The sequence below is a fragment of the Pteronotus mesoamericanus genome, unplaced genomic scaffold (genome assembly GCF_021234165.1).
Source record: "Pteronotus mesoamericanus isolate MK-2021 breed Mesoamerican mustached bat unplaced genomic scaffold, CSHL_Meso_final contig_74, whole genome shotgun sequence".
Taxonomy (NCBI): Eukaryota; Metazoa; Chordata; class Mammalia; order Chiroptera; family Mormoopidae; genus Pteronotus; species Pteronotus mesoamericanus.
This window is the reverse complement of record NW_026555247.1, coordinates 9,451,320-9,469,504: the sequence shown is the minus strand read 5'-3', so window position 1 is coordinate 9,469,504 and position 18,185 is coordinate 9,451,320. Positions and strand designations below refer to the sequence as shown.

At 41.0% G+C, this 18,185-nt stretch overlaps 1 pseudogene; it reads right to left on the bottom strand.

Annotated features, from left to right (window-relative positions):
* Window positions 1–10,790: 10,790 nt before the first annotated feature.
* LOC129078796 (60S ribosomal protein L36-like) lies at window positions 10,791–12,832 on the bottom strand (annotated as a pseudogene).
* Between the last annotated feature and the right edge of the window lie 5,353 nt (window positions 12,833–18,185).

Genomic DNA, 18,185 nt, shown 5'->3' with positions numbered 1-18,185 from the left:
GAAACGAAATCTTAATAGTGGGAAATAACTTCTGAATTTTTCATGTAATTTATGAAAAATTGATTTTTTCCTACAAATATTTCTATGTAATATTTATGTTTTAAGTCAAACACAACAAAGAAGGATTCTAAGCTTCCTAGAGCAAACAGTACAAAAAACACAAAGTAAACTTTATCTAAATCAGGTTGAACATTCTAGATGACACTTTGAAAAATGTATAGTTTCTCTATAATTATCTGCAAAATAGTCATCTAATTTAATTAGTTCCTCAGGTCACACATGAAATAAAACCATAACCAATCACCAAATACCATAACCAATCACCAAATATGTTGTGATTGCCAAGTACATAGGCAAGTGAATATGGGTGAGGCCAGGGCAGTTACAAGAGGTCTTTGCACAGAGAGCAATTACAATCAAGTGGAGATTATAGGGCATAAAGCTAGGAGCGGGGCTTTTTGGTCTTGTGGTCACATTGTCACATTGAACCGTATTTATACCTATTGTGAAATTGGGAGTGAAGTGGGGTAGATTGTTAATCATACAGTAATTTCTAGATCTAAAAGCCTTTATAGATTTAAATATCACCCTAGCACATTCAGGCTTTTGGGTGCTCTGTGTGTGTGTGTGTGTGTGTGTGTGTGTGTGTGTTGGCAAGAAAAAGCCCTCATTTAAGAAACCTTAAATTTCTTTCCACTATAGTTATTAAAAAGATCCAATAAGTATGTTTAGAGCATCTATGATGTGCACAAATACATTTGCATACAGTAACACTGTGTCCTGCAGACACGAGAGAATAAGACAAATAAGAAATTTACAGTCTTATGTCTCCAAGTTCTTAAGTCTTTGCCTTCCATATGTAGTCGGTATTTGGTGGAATAAAAACAAACAAAAAAACAGGTAAGAACAGATCCTGTGGGAGATATATGAGACATATAAAATAAGCCTGGCTTTGTTGAAAAGCATTCTTATTTCGTATACAATTGCCATGTGGTAATTATATTTGCTTTCTAATTCCTAATGAGTACTTCCTAAGTAATTGGCACCCTGTTCATGCTTCCCAGTACTAAGAATTACACTGCATAACTCCACGGAAGTGCTGTGTATGTAATTTGATGAACTGAAAGGGGAAGGCATCCACTATAATTGAAACGTGTTTCCCTGTTGCATTTAATATGGGCATACCAAGAAGGGGAAGAGGAGTCATGTATAATTATGACTAAAAGGGATTTTGTCAGGCATTTCAAGGGCCCCTTCATACAGTGACCTAGGTAGGAAACGGGTAGTCACTCTGTTCCCATGGCATAGAGCCGAGCAGTATGCAGTGACAAAACAACTGAACTCAATTATGTTAAGTTCAACAAACCTCACCAAATGTCAACTACGTGTCATGCGCTTTCCTGAGTACAAATTTTTTATTAAAAAAGGAATCAGATGCAGCCTCAAAAGTTCTTTGTAATTGTTCAAAGAGTTTACTAACTACTTGGGTATGTAGGACATAAGAGCAAATGATGACAATAGTTTGTGATACAGACAATTTCAATTCTTTAATAGGACAGAGTTTTAACTTCAGGATAAATATATTTTCATTAAAGACAGTTCAGTTCTTCTATACATTATATTACACTATCAAAATTTGTAAAAGTGATTTATTTATTTCACATCATTATTTATAGAAGAACTTGCTATTATTGCTTATTAGGAATCAAAGTAGAGATGAGTAAACAAGACAGGCTGAAGGGAGTACAGTGATGATGGCATGAAAATAATAGTCATAAGTGATAGTTTTTCAAATCTTTATATTCGTTTTTTTATCTTCATCTGAGGACACGCTTACTGATTTTAGAGAGGGGGAGGGAGAGAAAGAGGGAGAGAAACATCAGTGGGAGAGAGAAACATTGATCAGTTGCCTCTGCCATGTGTCCCCACCAGGGATCGAACCCACAACCTAGGTATGTGCCCTGACCATAAATCAAACCTGTGACCTTTCAGTTTAAGGGACAATGCTCCAACCAACTGAAACACACCGGCCAGAGCCAAATCTTTATATTCTTTCTTACAATTCAAATCATGTACACAATTGCATTGAAGAGCAATCAGAATTAAGAAATGCTAATGAATTTATCTGAAAGAAATAAACACATTCAAGAGAAACAAGAGAGCCCAGATTGTAGGCTAAGGATTTGTCTCTATTCTCTCCCCAGTCCCCCTTAAGATAATGAAAAAGAAATCCTGAAGAAGAATCGGTTTATCACAACTCTAACAAGATAGGTATTATCAACAGACAAGACATCTCAACTAATTTCTGGATGCCAAAAGCAGAGGCAGTGCACAGATAATGTGGAAACTGCTAAAGCCAAACACAAATACCACAGACCTTGACAGTCACTAAGAGAAGTTTAAAGAAGCAGAGGGAGAAGGAAGTGTAGATGCTCTAACATTTGAAAAATACACAGCAGGATGCCAGTAGCTGCTGGCTACACATAATGGGGCAAATGGAATTTTAAGGACTTTATATGAGGTCAACACAGTGTAACCACTAAAATAACTAGACATAAGGACAGAAAAAAATCAGGAGGTGGACACCGGAGGGAGGTTGAGTAAAAGCACTAAATTCTTCAACTTTCTTATCAAGGGCTTGATCGACAGATACTATCTAGTGTTGAGAAATCAAGAAGTAATTTGGAGTTGTTGCGATAACAACCAAAAGTAGTAAAACTAGGCACAATTACAAATATTTACCTCTGAGGTATGGAATGGCCAAGAGGAGCATTGTGTACTTCCTGCAGTTTGATTTTTTTAAACAAGAGTATTAACATTTTTATAATGAACAAATAAGAATATGAATACCTAAACAAAGAAATATTCTGAGCTTGTAAAAAATAAGAATGATGTATTTTACATATTCAGTAGGAAAAAAAAAAACAGGGAAAAAAGGAAAATACCTAAAATATAATTGCTATATTTTTAAATATATTTTGATTTATTGAGTATATGTTTATAAATACAAAGAAAAGGCATTAACAGTGGCTTCCTCTGGAGAAAGCAGTAGAAAATAGGCCTTCTTTTTCCTCTTTGTGTACTTCTGAATTATTTGAAAGGGTTACAGCAACCTCTGAAACCCTTTTTCAAAAATCCTCATCCAAGGATATTTTTTACTATTGATTTTAGAGAGAGGAAAGGGGGGGGAGAGAGAGAGAAACATCAATCAGTGGCCTCCCATACACACCTCGACTAGGGATCGAACTTGCAACCAGGTATGTGCCCTTCCCGGGAACGGAACCTGCAGCCTTCCATACCACGGAACGATGCTTCAATCAACTGAGCCAACCTGGCCAGGGCTATAATTCTTGAAAGTTTAAAAACAACTTATAAAAATGAGGAAATTAAAGAAATCAAGAAAATGGCAAAAATACATTAAAATCTTAATTTAGGTGTATGCACTTATGTATCCATTCATTCATTTAACAAACATACTGAATTCCTATAGGGAGGGAGGGCTATGCATTGTACAATACTGATCACCGGGGAAAAAGGCAATAAACAATACAATGTCTGCCTTCAAGAAATATGTGTAGTCAAATGGCTCAAAAGACAATAAACACACAATTACAATACAAGGCGGTAAGTGCTCTGATAGACTTAGGTGCAGAAGAGTATAAAAGGGACACCTACCCTAACCAAGGCAGGTGGGCAGTGTTAGTTAAAGGCCTCCTGGAAGCAATGATGTCCAAATGGAGGGCAGGTAAATGAGTGTTAAGGCACATATGGAGTGTATTCTTCTGTGGCTATTTTATGTGTAAGCATCTGTATGAATTAAGAGAAAGTCATGTTAATAACAAAGTGACACCAAGTGTTGCGGCAGTTGACACTAGAGCCTCAACACGTGGCTCTCTCTCAGGAGTTCCCACAATCATTCAAAAGATAGGTGCATTCAGTGCGGCTTTGGGGAGGAAAAATGGAAGACAACATTCTCAAGTTTTTGAGTGATCCAAACTCCCTGAGAAAGGAGGGGAACACTCCCAGGATCGACCAGCAGAGCCTAGAAGATGTACAAATATTTGAATAATGGATGAGAGTCATCCCTTTGAAGATTCAAAGTGCTGTGGAAAAGACTTCTCCTTTTACAGATGGCGAGCCTGAGGCTAAGGAAGCCATTTCCCCAAGTCACACAGATAGGGACTTGCAGAAGCAAAACAGACCACACTGTTTCTGGCTAGTCTTTTTGTCTGGTGAGATCAGGCCCCTCCCTCCACCCCAGAAGAGATGAGGGAGAGGAAAGTTACAAAAATGGTTGTGGGGGTCGCAGAATTAGGGGCGGACAAGCCTTGCTTCCCGGGCCATGGCTGCCTGTGGTTTCCCAGGCAGGCAGGCTTTGGCACAGCCCTCAGCGTGTCAAGTCTGCACGAGTATCCAAGTTGCCACGACTCAGCAATGCTTTTCTGGCACATTAGTTTTGCCCTCCACTACTTTCAGTTGGCTTTATGGTCTTCACAGCCAGCATGAAGGTCAGTGGGCCTGGAATTCAAACTTCTGAAATATTCTACTTGGTTGTTGAGATTTCGCCATTCAAACTAGTTTCTTTTTGCAACAGGAGTCTCAGCATTTAAGACAAGATAAATGTGATAAGACAATAGCAGAGGAAATTGTGGGTTTATGTCTCCAGGTGGGCTAATTTCCAAATTACACTAGAGAAAATCGCTCAGGATAATTTCACAGGTTTCCTGCATGGTTCGTGGTGGCAGGATTGTTGCACCTGCAAAATTTAATTACACGTTTTTGGGGTTTTTTTCCACGGCAAAGCTATCACTATAATTGGGGGTTGCTTGCCTTAGCCAAACTTGTTTTTTGTAAGGCCCAGGAGCAACAGTTTTATCCTGGGAATGAATAAATGATGACGTGAGGCTACCTAACATAATTACTCTGCAGATTTCAGGTTACTTCGTTTTATCTGCAATGACATCACTGGAAGAATAACCTATGTAAGAGTTTTGATCTTCACTACGACTGACTCATATTTGCCTTCATTGATTTTGAGGTGGTGATGTACTCAAAAGTGAAATATAGTCCACTAAAATTCCATCTACACTGGAGGTATCGAAGCAAGGGTATTTGATTAATTCAATATTGGTAGTTACCATAAATATTTTACACGGACAAACCCAATTCATTTCAACAGATATTTATTGAGTGACTTCTGTGCTCAAGGCTACATGAGAGGCACTGTGAGAAATGTGAAAATGATGGTACGCCCTCAAAGCACTTGCATCCTTGAGAATTATGTACTTTTTTAGTTTCAAGATCATGGTAAAAGTATGTGTTAATTCAGACTCACTTCGACTGGAGCCATTTCAGGGCACTGCACTTGCCTGAAAGGCAGGGCTGAGAAATCACATGGCAACTCACACTAAGGATTAATTTTTAGAACCAGTATATGATATCAGCTCATTTATTTGTCAGCTTTTATAAAAGTAGAAAGACACAGGAATGTGTCTTTAAGATTCTGTTACTTGCTTTTCAGCTAATTGGGCAACACAGTTAAAAGTCATTTAACTGCATATTAATTCTGATTGATAAAAGGCAAGCAAACTGAGTTACAAGAATGAGGGAATCACGGAGGAGCGAGAAATCTGAGACGGCATTAGTGAGAGCGTGACAGGATCTGGGGCATAAAGTATGGTCAGCATTCGTCAGCAGCTCTCAGGAAGGGACACAAGGAGGTCTGGGGGGACTTTTAGTTGTCACGATGGCTGTGGGGTACTCCTGGTGTTTGGTGGGCAGAGGTCAGGGAGGGGAGATGTCCTGCAGTGCTAGGAACAGTCTCGAACCACAAAGACTTATCCTGTGTCCTTCACAACCCAATATGTACATGGAAAAAAACTGCTTATAATTATCTAAGAATCCAATTATATTTGTTTGACATATAAACACAATGTACCTTTTACATAATTCTAAATATGCTGCTTTTTCCAAAAATGCAACTACCATATATATCACGAGAAAACTGTGCTTTGTTTTGTGCAGAACTTCCCAAGGCATTCACCATCTGATAAATGCCATTCTCGGTATCGCTGCTCCGGAAGCACACACAACAACTGCATGTGCATCGCTCACCTTCATGATGACCATAGAGAGTCAGCATCCGACCAACTCCTTATGTCTTTTACCACAGTTGTGCCCAGCCATTAACAGTTTTTTGTTAATACTATTTGGGAAAAACAATTACTTTCCCTTTATTTCTCTTTTATATTATGAGTAGGTCAATATAATTTTTAAAAATTGTGGTAAAATATGCGTAACAGAATATTTACCATCTTAAGCATTTTATGTGTCCAATTCAGCGGTATTAAGTACACTCTCACTGTTGAGCACCCAGCACTGCTGTCCATCCGTTGAACTCTTCATTTTGCACGACTGAAACTGTTCCCATTGAACGCTCCCCATCCTCCCCTCTCCCTACCCTCCAGCCTCAAGCAACCATTATCCTACTTCCTGTTTCCATGAATCAGACTACTTTAGTTCTCACAATATAATGATTTCTGAGAGTCTGTTTGTATGTGTAGATAGATTATATCATCGCAAGGGCAGTAAGGAATTACAAGATACTATTTGCTATGAAAAGGAGGCCTGATAGGGTTAGAGCCAGGGGTCCCTATGAGTCAGCTAACAGTACATATGCTTGGCCTCTATTTTAGGAAATCGACCTTTTAACTTAGCAATATATTTAAGATAAAGTAACTTCCTCCAAACCTAAGATGTTTGAGGATGGCCTTCGTTTACTCAAGGTTTTGCAGTATTGTTTCAATTCCTACACTAGCTTGACCGCCTCTGTGAAACACAGCCGCCATTTTGAAAATTGAGTTTACTGTAGTCAACAAAAATGGAATCTTCTCTTTTAGACTGTGGTCTACGTTATGTAGTATCTCAGAGATCACCACCATGCTGGGCTATTCCAGAACAAATAATTGTTGGTTGGTCGAATGAAGGACACTTTAAAGGGAAGAAAGCTGGAGTGTGTGGCAGCCCCACTCCAAGTGGCTCGTCAGTGTCCTTCCACATCCCAACTTAGCGGCTCTTGCTTCTGGGAGCAACCAAGCACCTCACCTGGCGTCTGACCCACACACTGATCAGTTTTAACAAGAGCACCATACTGTCCCTAGGTCGCTTCATTTTATCTGCAGTGAAATCACTGGCAGAATAACCTCCATAAAGAGTTTTGATCTTCCCTTAGGCTCACATTTGTCTTCATTGACTGAGAAATGGTGATACTTAAAAGTGAAATATAGTACATATTCTGATAACTCTGGTCCTAACAAAAATACTAGCCCAAACCAATAGAACCATGGCAACATCTTTACTTACTTATACCATGCCTATAACTTCTCTTTTCTTGGATACATGAGATAACTTACTCATACTGAGAGAAATCTTATTTGTTATTCTGTAATGGTGTCAGTCAAGAATAAAAAACTTTACCACTAGTATGAAGTTCGACTTAAAAAGTGGATACAGAATTAAGTACCATCTACTTCTTTGCATTCTAACACAGTAAACTCACTGAGTAGGTTTATTTTTTCTTCTTTGCAACCACACCAAACACGTCATGCCCTTGTTTAGAGGCAATATGGTACATTATATATGTAGGTGCATTTTAGCAAAGCTTATATTTGCTACCCTGTGATTTTTTTTAAAGGAATGTCCATGTGCAATAGGTTACACTATGATGTCTAGTTAATACGCACAATCACCATACATGATTCTAGAATACCTACCTATATATAACACTATTCTTGAACAGTCACTCAAATATGAATATTTTTTAATTTCTTGAATTCCTTTTTATTTTATTTATTTTTAGAGAGAGGGAGAAAGAGAGGGAGACAAGCATCGATGTGCAAGACATATATGGGTCTGTTGCCTCTTGCCTGCCCCAAACTGGGGACCTGGCTGGCAGCCCAGGCACGTGCCCAGGCTAGGGATCAAACTGGCAGCCTTTTGGTTTACAGGCTGGCGCTCAATCCACTGAGCCACACCAGCCAGGGAAATATGGATATATTTAAAAACTGCAGTATGGAGTGTTCTTGATTATGTCTCTTTTTGTTAGGGCTTTGGCAATTTCCCAGTTTCAAGAACTAGAACTTTGTCATTCATTTACTTCATTCATTCAGTCATTCAATGTGTATTATATTTACTGGCCTAATATGCATGAGGGACAGCACTGGTTCTTATTAATGCAAAAATGAGACTCAGTCCTTGTCCTCCAACTAGTGAGAGAAAGACCTTTTTCATACTCAGTGGTTACTTGGAGATTTACTGTTGAGCCCTTAGATTCTACAAAAGAAAGCGGAGGAATTTTAGATGCAAGGTATGTTTACCAGTAAATGTACTTTACTATTCATAGCAGCAGAAGTGAAGAATTTGGAAATTTCATCCGGCAAAAAGAAAATCCTTAGAACCACGGAAGTGCCTGGAGCACACCCAGAGAGTAACAAAGTTATACCCAGAGTATGAGGGGGCATCTCCGCCAAGTAATTGAGCTATATACTCAGGATATACTGGGACATCCTCAGAAAGTATAAGACAGTTATGATCATAGTAAGACTGGAGCATTCTTAGATAGAATAAAGTTATAATATAACCCCCTGATGAGGAAAATTTCTGAATTTTCTCATTTTTTAAATTTCCTCATTTCAATCAACGAAAGCACCTTTTTCCTTGTCCCCAAGATGTGACTCACTGGTATCATGACATTCTTTCATGTTAGAGAAAGAAGTCAACTTAGTTATTTTCAGACAAAGGAACTTAAGTCCAGAAAGACACGATGATTTTCCTGAAGTCAGAGGTCTTATAATAAATTAAGGAGAAGCACTCAAGTGAGATCCTGCTTCCCCTAGTGAGGATGTCTTCACTAGATTCCTCTATTCTAGAAGCTGCTCTTTCCAATGTTCCTCAGATTTTGCCCTTCCTCATCTCTGGTTCTCCTGTGCATATTCCTCCTCCAACTTTCTCTGCACACTCTTAAAAACTGACATCCCCAGAACACAGCTGCCACTCCTCAGGGGAGGAGAGGGGAGTAGTGAGATATACAACTAAAAAAACACTTCCTGAAAAATGCACAAAGGTCCCCACCTCCATGAAGCCTTCCTGGATTGCTTCAAGAGTATTTAGCTCTCCCTGTTTGGAATTTAGTTGCTTTATTACATAGCATGTGAGTACAGCCTGATTTGTGTTACTGGGAAATGATTTTACTAATACAAGTCTTCTCTCAATACTGAGGTCAAGGATCTTTTGGATGCAAAGAAGATAAGTTCTTGCTGCAAACCGATTACCTGTTCTTACTCATGGGCCCATAACTTTGGTTCGCCCAGGACTTTGGTTGGACGCGGCACCAAGTCTACGTGGTCTTTCGTTCATGGACTGCCGATATCTAATTAATTCAATTTCTCAGACAATATATTACTTTTAATTATCTGTAGGTGAATAACTTTATAAGTGATGTAGCTTTCTGTCTAAAACTAAATTCCAATCCGTAATTTCAGGTCTGAGCCAGGAGAGGGTTACGATCAAGTCAGAGGAGATACTTTATAACCAGAGGTGAATTGGGAATTATCTGTTCTTTGTGAATAATCTGTGCCCCTACTTCCCTCTCAACAATTAATGTAACAGTTTCATTGTCACTGCCATGAGAATCAAGGTAAGGTGCCCCCTCCCTCCTTGATATGAGTCCCAAATGCTTTGCAGCAAGAATCTGACAGTCTGAATAGAAGAGCTCTCAGGGGTGGGAGGGAGATGAGAGAGGTAGGAAGTGTTTCTTTTCCATGACATTTGAGCTGTGAGTTGTCAGGAAGTAAGACATTTGAGTGGGTTTTTCTCAGTTACTGAGTGAAGCTCTGCTCAGAGCTCTAGGCTTATTTATCAGAGCCCCCCTGGGGTGCTACAATTTTATTTATTTTTTAGGTGGTAGCTGTAGTGTAGTGAAGGAATACAGGATTTGGGATGGAAGTCCTGGATTCAATTCTTGATTCTGTATCTTTTTTTTTTTTTTTTTTAGTTTATTTATTTTTAGAGTGGGGGGAGGAAGGAAGAAAAAAAGCAATGGGGGAGAGAAACATCAATCAGCTGCCTTGGATGCATTGCCTCTACAACATGCCCCAACCAGGTACCAAACCCACAACCGGGGCACGTGCCCTGGCTGAGAATCGAACCTGCAACCTTCTGCTGTGCAGGACAACACCCAACCAGCTGAGCCACACCAGTCAGGGCTGGACCCTCTATCTTAATACCTGGGTTAAATAATTTGGGGGCAAGTTGTTTAAGTGCTCTTTACCTCAATTTCCTTATCTGTCAAGTGGGAAATAATAATAGCACTTTCCCATTCCTTGCTGTGAAGTTTAGATGAGATAATACATATGAAAGTGTTTTTTGTGAACTCTAAATCTCCACACAAAGGTCAATTACACACTATTAAAGATGCCTCAGCACAGCCCTTATGCTAAGATGCTGCTTATGCAACCGAGGTGGGATCAATTAACTGGTTAATTGCCTCTTTCAAATGTTAAACAGAGACTCCTCTCCCTTACCCCCAACCCAAACCAAATTTCATGTCGTAAAATAAAAAAATAAAAATAACACAATTTTCATTAGGAATGCAACTTTAGATTTTTCAGCAGTACCTGCCTACAAAGGTCAGTCTAGCACAAGAAGACAGGTGGGCTGTTTGTTGGCTTTCCCCGTCCCCTCCCCCTTTTTTTTCCCTTGAACAGGTTTTTATTACACGGAGGGGATTAGGCTCAGTCCTCCTTGGCTGCTGCCTTCCTCATGGCTGCAAGGGTATGGCCCAGCTCCTCTCTCTTTCTCTTGGCACAGATGTGTGTCCCCACCCTTTTCGTGATGAATTTCAGGGCCCTCTTGTCCTTAGAGACCTTGAGCAGTTTCCTTGCACGCTGCTCACCAGGGGCAAAGTCACACACCTCTCGGATCCTGTGGCGCATGAAACTTGGTGAGACGCCGGCGGCGGTGGCGGCTGTGCCTCGGATCGCTCACGTTCTCCGTCACCTTGCAGCCCGTGTGGAGGCCCACGGCCGTGGGCTGCAGGTCCTCACTGGCTGCCGTGGCGGACTGCTTCCATTCTATAGAGTTGAGTCTCAAAAAATGTATTAGTAGCAGCAAATTACTTAAAATTAACATAGGGCAGAGTGTTGGCCTTGATTAAGCTCTCAATGGATCACGTTAATTACTCCATTTTTTACTTGTATTATTCTACAGTGTAATGGCTTTAAACGCAATGATTATATGACTGACTTTACATCCCACTTACCTCGTTTTTCTGGGGTTTTTTTTTTTATGTTGCAGGAAAAATTATTTAAAAATTCATAAGCTGGCCCATTATATTTGTTAACTTCTCCACTCTTCCCCCCTTGATAACTCCACTTACATTAATTCTGCTGTGTTTGGAGTTTCATTTACCATCTCTTCATGGAATCTGTTCCTCATGTCTATTAAGTAGAGAGGAAGCAGGTAGGGAATGAATTTTCAAGTGGTCTGATAATAATCTAAAATGTCCTCATTAAAATCCTGTAAATGTTTAAGAAAGTAAGGTCTTGACTATCTTGATTTTGGGTTGCAAAAACAGTATTTTTTTTTCTGAATATTGTAGGTTATTTTCTAAGTGAGAGAGAGAGAGAGAGAGAATTTTTTTTTTAGCATTGATTAGAAGAAATCACAGCCATCATCTCCAAAGTATGTGTTTAATTCCTATTTGCTGTGGTGACCTGTGTGTCTAGAACAACAGCAGTTCTCTCTCATTCCCAAGTCACCCCTTGGAGGAGTCTTCCTCTGGAGCTAAAACAACTACTCTACCCATTACTCTTAAGAAAGCACATTGAAATAGCAAATTGATTCCCAGGTGTATGTAAATAATTTTCCACATTTCAGAATTAGTAACACATTTCTTGAAACTGAGAAATGCCTGGAGATTTCGTAGCAGAAACCGTCCAACTCTTGTCCTGCAGGATGTACTAATAGATAGAGACATGGATATCGTTTGGATAGACCTCTTTTAAAAAATAGTTTGTGGAATACTAGGTAATCGATATCGAGGGAAGACTGTTTGGCACTTGGACTCCACTGGGAGAGAGGAGGTTTGCAGGAGACCCCCACTCAGTCCCCTCCCTCCTTCCCTTGCTCCTACAGAGCCTCCTGCAGCAGAGAAGCCTTTCCCTTGTTCTTTTTACCTCAGGAAGCACTCCTCCGGGGCAAAGCTGATGCCTGAACCAGCCCCAGGACACAGAGGCCTAGATTCCTCACAACCCCTCGCTCTTCCCCTCAAGACCTTGCCTCCAAAACAGAGCTTGGGGATTCTTGTCTAAGGTTCTCCAAGCCATCAAGGGGAAATGCCAGTTGTGTGGGCTGTGACTTTGGGAAGAGACTGCTGAACCTGCAGAGTCAAGTTGAAGCTCCAAGTCCCAACCTCAAGCATTTCTGCACACAGGCTGCTCCAGCAGAATGTTCCTGCAGGCGCTCCACGAACCAGCTCCCTCCCCAAACTGCAAATTCAAGGCTTCCCAAACAGATTCCTGGAGTTTGAAATCTCTATATATACCCACCCTCACCCTCTGTAGGCAGCAGCAATTTCAGAGCTGTTTTCTCAGTGAATTGTTAACCAACTCAGAGCCTGGCAGTGCACCCGGAGTGGGAAGCTTGTGTTGGTTTGTTTCAGGACAGCCAGAAGGAGCTCGGTGGAACTGGTCTGGTGCCTCTGCAGTGCAGGTGTGGACCAGGTGGGGTAGGAAGGGCAGCCAGGGAAAACACAGGCAGGGGCCTGGGCAGACATGACTGTCCTTATGGAATCTGGCTTCCTGCTTCCCTACTTAGGCCATAGGCACGGCGCTAAGATGCTTGGGTAAACCATGAAACCTTGAAAATTGGAATGTCAAGGAGAAAAATGGTTAAAAATGCCAAAATCTTCTGTTGACTTCATTGAAGAGGAAACAATATTTACAGCTATTTGATCACCTCAAAGTGGCAAGCCATGAGAGTCAACTCATTTCTACCAATGATTGTAGATTCCCACCATGGGCCCTTGGTATGCACTGAGGAAACAGACACACTATATCCCATAGGGTTCAGACTCTACTAAGATAAAAAAGCAATCTTGGGCAAGAAATGTAAAGAATACCTGTGAAACATATTTTCCCTAAATAAAACTTAAGATGCCATAAATCCAGACAGAAAATTATTCAGTAATAAAATACTCTGTGAATTGCAAATTCGCATAATAATAATAAAACAGCAATGATATGTACACTTAGTAAAGATCTATTTTTTGCCTTTCATCTAATGATTTCAAAGAGTTTAGCAACCACTGCTGAGTTAATCCTTAGGACTAAACCTGCCTTGAACATCTCCATTAAAAAAAAAAAGTTGGCACTAACACTTTGGCATCCCACAGGGAAGAAGTTCTGGAAGCAAGAACACTCACCCCCTCACAAGCACCAAGCAGCAAATGAAAGACAATCTAATTTTATTCAAAAAAGTAAGTTGGGGCCCAGAAGAATCAAACCAATGCCCACAAAATGAAAGTCACTGAAAAAAAGTTTATTTCTTGCAGGTGGGCATGAAAAACTCTTTAATGCACCTTTGGGCATTCTTGTTGGGCTTTCTCTGTCTCTGTAAGGTCCAGAATACATTCTGGGAAGGCTTGCTTCATTTTCAAAGAAAGAATCACTTCCTCCCAATTTAAACACAGAAAGGAAGATAAAGATTTCATTTCTATAACATAATATATATAAAGGCCACATGATTCACCTGATGATTTCGAAGTCCTTTGATGGTTCCCTTCAGAACCACATTCATATGAAGGGAAAGGTTATGAATTAAAGAATTCAATTGTTTGCAAAAAATAAAGTCACACTCTGCCAGAGATGGAGAAGATCTGGAACAGACCTGTTCCCTAATTACATAGTAATCTGATACTTACCACTTGCTTCACCTGGCAGCCTTCATCTTCAAAGGACTTACCAATTTTAATGAATTCTTCACCTCCTTTCTTCTCATCTACTCCCAATATAGCTACTCTTTAAAGAAAAGTTGTTCTAACTCTTGAGAAGACTTGGCTCATATTATCATATCATTTTAGGACACAATCACAAGTATCTCTTTACTTTTGGTGTTTTGGGATGTTTCCCTTTGCCTTGTTTTGAATCGATACTGTGTATTCTATGACCCTGTAAAACGATTGCAAAAACAAACAAACAAACAAACAAACCACAGGCACACTGGAGCCTCTCTATGGAAACATTTTAATAAAATAATATAGAAGTATTAGCATAGGGCAAAGAGCAGGGATGCTTCATGAAAGCCTCTGAGACGTGTGAGGTGGGTCCTAACAGGTGTCAAATGTATAAGAGGGAAAGGTGTCCTAAGCAGAAGGGAGCTGCATGGACAAAGGCTCAGGACGTAAATGGGCGTTGATGGTCCAGAAAAAGGCACAGTGAGTAAGCTAGAGCCCAGGCTGGAGAGTGGGTCAAGGTCACTGGAATGAGACTAGAAGAGTGACTTTCTCAAGGTTACACAGCTAGGAAGTGACACAGCCATGTTTAAACCGGGCTCCCTGGCTCTGAGTTCGCTCTCAGTCTAATTTACCACCTCCCTGCCCCTCCCTATACAAAGAATAAGATGGATGCAAGGAAGTCACCACTTAATGAATGATACAGGCAAATAAATTCACCATTATAATACATGCAACAGACATCTGTTGAATACTTCTATGTTCCAGCAACTGTGCTAGGAAAAGTGAATACAAAAGAAGAAGAAGAAGAAGGAGGAGGAGGAGGTGGGGGAGGAAAGAAAAAAATTAAGTTTTTCTCTTTTAATGAAGTCCAAGGAGTCTGGCTAAGGAGAAAATAAGCAATTATCACAACATGCAACTGCTAAAATATGGGTCTGTACAAAATGCCAGGAAGCATAGGGGAGACTGGCCATAGGGAGTTAGGCAAGGTGCCTCAGAGGTCTTCAGCAGACACTGGAAGGCTCATAGTTCCGTGGACAGTACAATGGGTACCGTGCAGAATCATGATCATTGCTAGCATTTATTACAGTGTAGCAGGCACTGTCCTAAGCGCTTTTTTTGCATACTAACTCATTTAATCCTTGCAACAATCCCCCATGCTACAAGCAAAGACACAGAGAGAAAGGTGAAGAATTTTGCGCAAGATCACACAACATGCAATCAGTAGAGCCAAAATTGAATCCAAGTTGTTTGGTACAGAGCCCAGCCACTATACTATACTCTCTTACTGTAGTGGAAAGGAGCTCCAAGCCTGCAGAAGTCAGGGAAGGCTTCCAAGAGGAGGTACTATGTACAGTCTGTCCAAAACATCACTGGGAGTTCAGGCATTGAGTGAGGGGATTAAGAAGTTGTCAGGCCAAGGGGGTATGAGCCAAGGTATGCAGAATGAGAGAGGAATAGTTTCAAGGAAAAGCGATTACTTCTGTTAGCTGGAGGGTAGGGTGGGCATTGGGGATGATGAGTGCCACTAAAGGAACAGGCAGAGAGCATATTTTAATCGGGCTTGTTGGTTTGCAAGGAATAGACGCACAGGTTCCAGGATACAAAGGTATCCCATGGACATCCAAGGATAAGAAACTAATCACAGCCTGGTACATATGGAGCTGCTCCCTCTTCTGTGGGTGGTAGTGACTCAGTCTCAGTTTCCACCATTATGTTCCCTGAGTCATGGGACGGGGAGGTGGCCTGAATTAAGGTAATGCCATTGCAACTGCAGAGTAGGAGCCAAATGGGACAGATTTGACTTAGACATGAGGAACCAGTGAGGGTGGTGACTACTGGGTTTCTAACTTGGGTGCACTGCAGAGACAGGACATAAAGAATAAGGAACAAGTGTGGAGGGTGTTATGAACTGATTGTGTCCCCACCCCCCCCAAAAAATTCATATGTTGAGGCCCTAACTCCCAATATCATTTTATTTGGATAGAGAGTCTTTAAGGAAACGATTAGGTTAAATGGTGTCATAAGGGTGGGGCCCTAATCAAATAGGACTGGTACCCTTATAAGACGAGAAAGAGACCAGAGACCTCTCTCTTTCTCTCTCTCTCCACACGCGCACGCGCGCGTGCACACACACACACACACACACTCACATAGACACACACACAGAAGCCATATGAGAACACAGAGCGAAGGCAGCCATCTACAACCTAGAAAGAGAGATCTCACCAGAAACCAACCTTGATGGCACCTTGATCTTGGACTTAGAGCTTCCAACACTGTGAGAAAATAAATTTCTGTTGTTTAACCCACCCAGTCTATGGTATTTTGTCATGGCAGCCCAAGCTGGCTAATACAGAGGGAAAGACAATTCACACTTGGACAAGGACAGAGTAGATGGGTTTAAAGCAAGTCGTGAGTTGGCAGGGCTTGGTGCTTCAGTGGAAATCTAAGGTAAGAAGTATGAAGGAGGATGAGGAGCAGGAAGCGATGTTGTTGTCCAGGTTTCAATCTTGCACAGAGGACAAACTGTGGTGACTCTCACTGAGTCTGAGATTTGGAGTTGGACCTGGGCAGATGCTGAAGGTGTAGTTAGGATTTCTTGGTTGTAAGCAAGAGAAATTTAACTATGGGGATGCAGGGGGATATAATGGAAGTGGAACCTCATTGAAAACCAAGGTCAGGATTTTTCCAACAAATGAACTCATGCTTCACTCATTTAATACAACACCTTAGAGATCATTTCATCAGCATGCACAAACCTCCATCATTCTTTGTATCTACAGCTACTATTCTGTTGAATAGATGAGACGTAACTTATTTCTTCACCATCCACCTATAGAGTTAGATCGTATTCAATAATGCTTTATTACAGACAATGTTTCAAGAACATCCTTGTATATTTTTCTGTGTGTACAGACTAGATTCCTAGAAATGAACTGCCAGGTTGAAATGGATGTGCATTTTGCATGCTGATAGCTACTGCCAAATTGTGCTCTAAAAAGACTGTACCGATTTATCCTTCTAGCAATAGAGGATGCATGTACTTATTTCTTCATATCCATATGTATATTTCTTAAACTATTTTGAGTCATAGACCCCTTTAGATTCTGCTGAAAGATATGAATCCTCGTTCTAGGAATATAAACAAATGTACCTATACAGAACATTTTGCCTACAATTCCTGTGGATTTACAGACCACCGGAAAACCACCCAGACATTCTGAAGTCTTCTATTAAAGACCCCGGAACAGAGGTGTTTGAATGTGGCTTCCAGTCCAGGCCAGCGGGTCTTAATCTTAGCTGCACAGTCAAACCACTTGGACAGCTTTGGAAAATCCCCATGCCCAGGCCGCTTCCCAGAGCAATCTGAGCATATTCTCTAGGGAAAGGATGTAGGCATCAGTGTTATTTGCAAGTTTTCTAGATGATTCTAACATTCATTCAATGGCAAGAACCATTGCCATCGAGGAGAGGCCTATAGAAGGATTTTTTTTTTTTTTTAATAATTTGAGGGTAGAAAACCAGAGAGTGTACAAATGGCTCTCAGGGGCTTCAGACCTGGCTGCAGGTGCTCTTATTTTAATGAGTGGGTGGAGGGAGTGGGGACAGGGATCTGGCATTGATACATATTTTGTCATTAGGAAAATATTCACGGTGATTGTAAGGCATGGCCAACATTGAGAGTCACTGTGCAGTGTGAAGCCTGCCAAGGGGTGAGAGCAGAAGGCAGGAAAGTCAAATGCAGCTCGAGAACTTTCAACTTGACAACCAAAGCCAAAAGGCAGCAGCAGCTAGTTAGGTTCAAGCTGCAATGGTGCGGGGAGGCTTCATGGAGAAGTAGGACCTGGAGTTGGGCCTTAAAGAATCAAGGCAAATTTGATCAGCAGAGAGGTGGAGATGAGGAATTTCCCAGTGGGAAAGGAAGCTTGTAGTTAGGGCTGGTTCAAGCCTCCTCACAGCTCCTCCCATTTTAGGCTCAGCCAGGGGAACACGTGAAAGATTCCTTTCCCTGGTCCTGCCGCACTGACGCAGCAAGGCTCACTGGGCTCCATGCCCTCTACCGCAAGCCCCATCTTTCCTCCTTTCCTCTGCTGATTCTTTACTTTGGGTATGTTTCTCTTTCTCCAAGGCCAGTGGTTCTCAGAGTCAGGGTCCGGGAACCAGCAGCATCAAC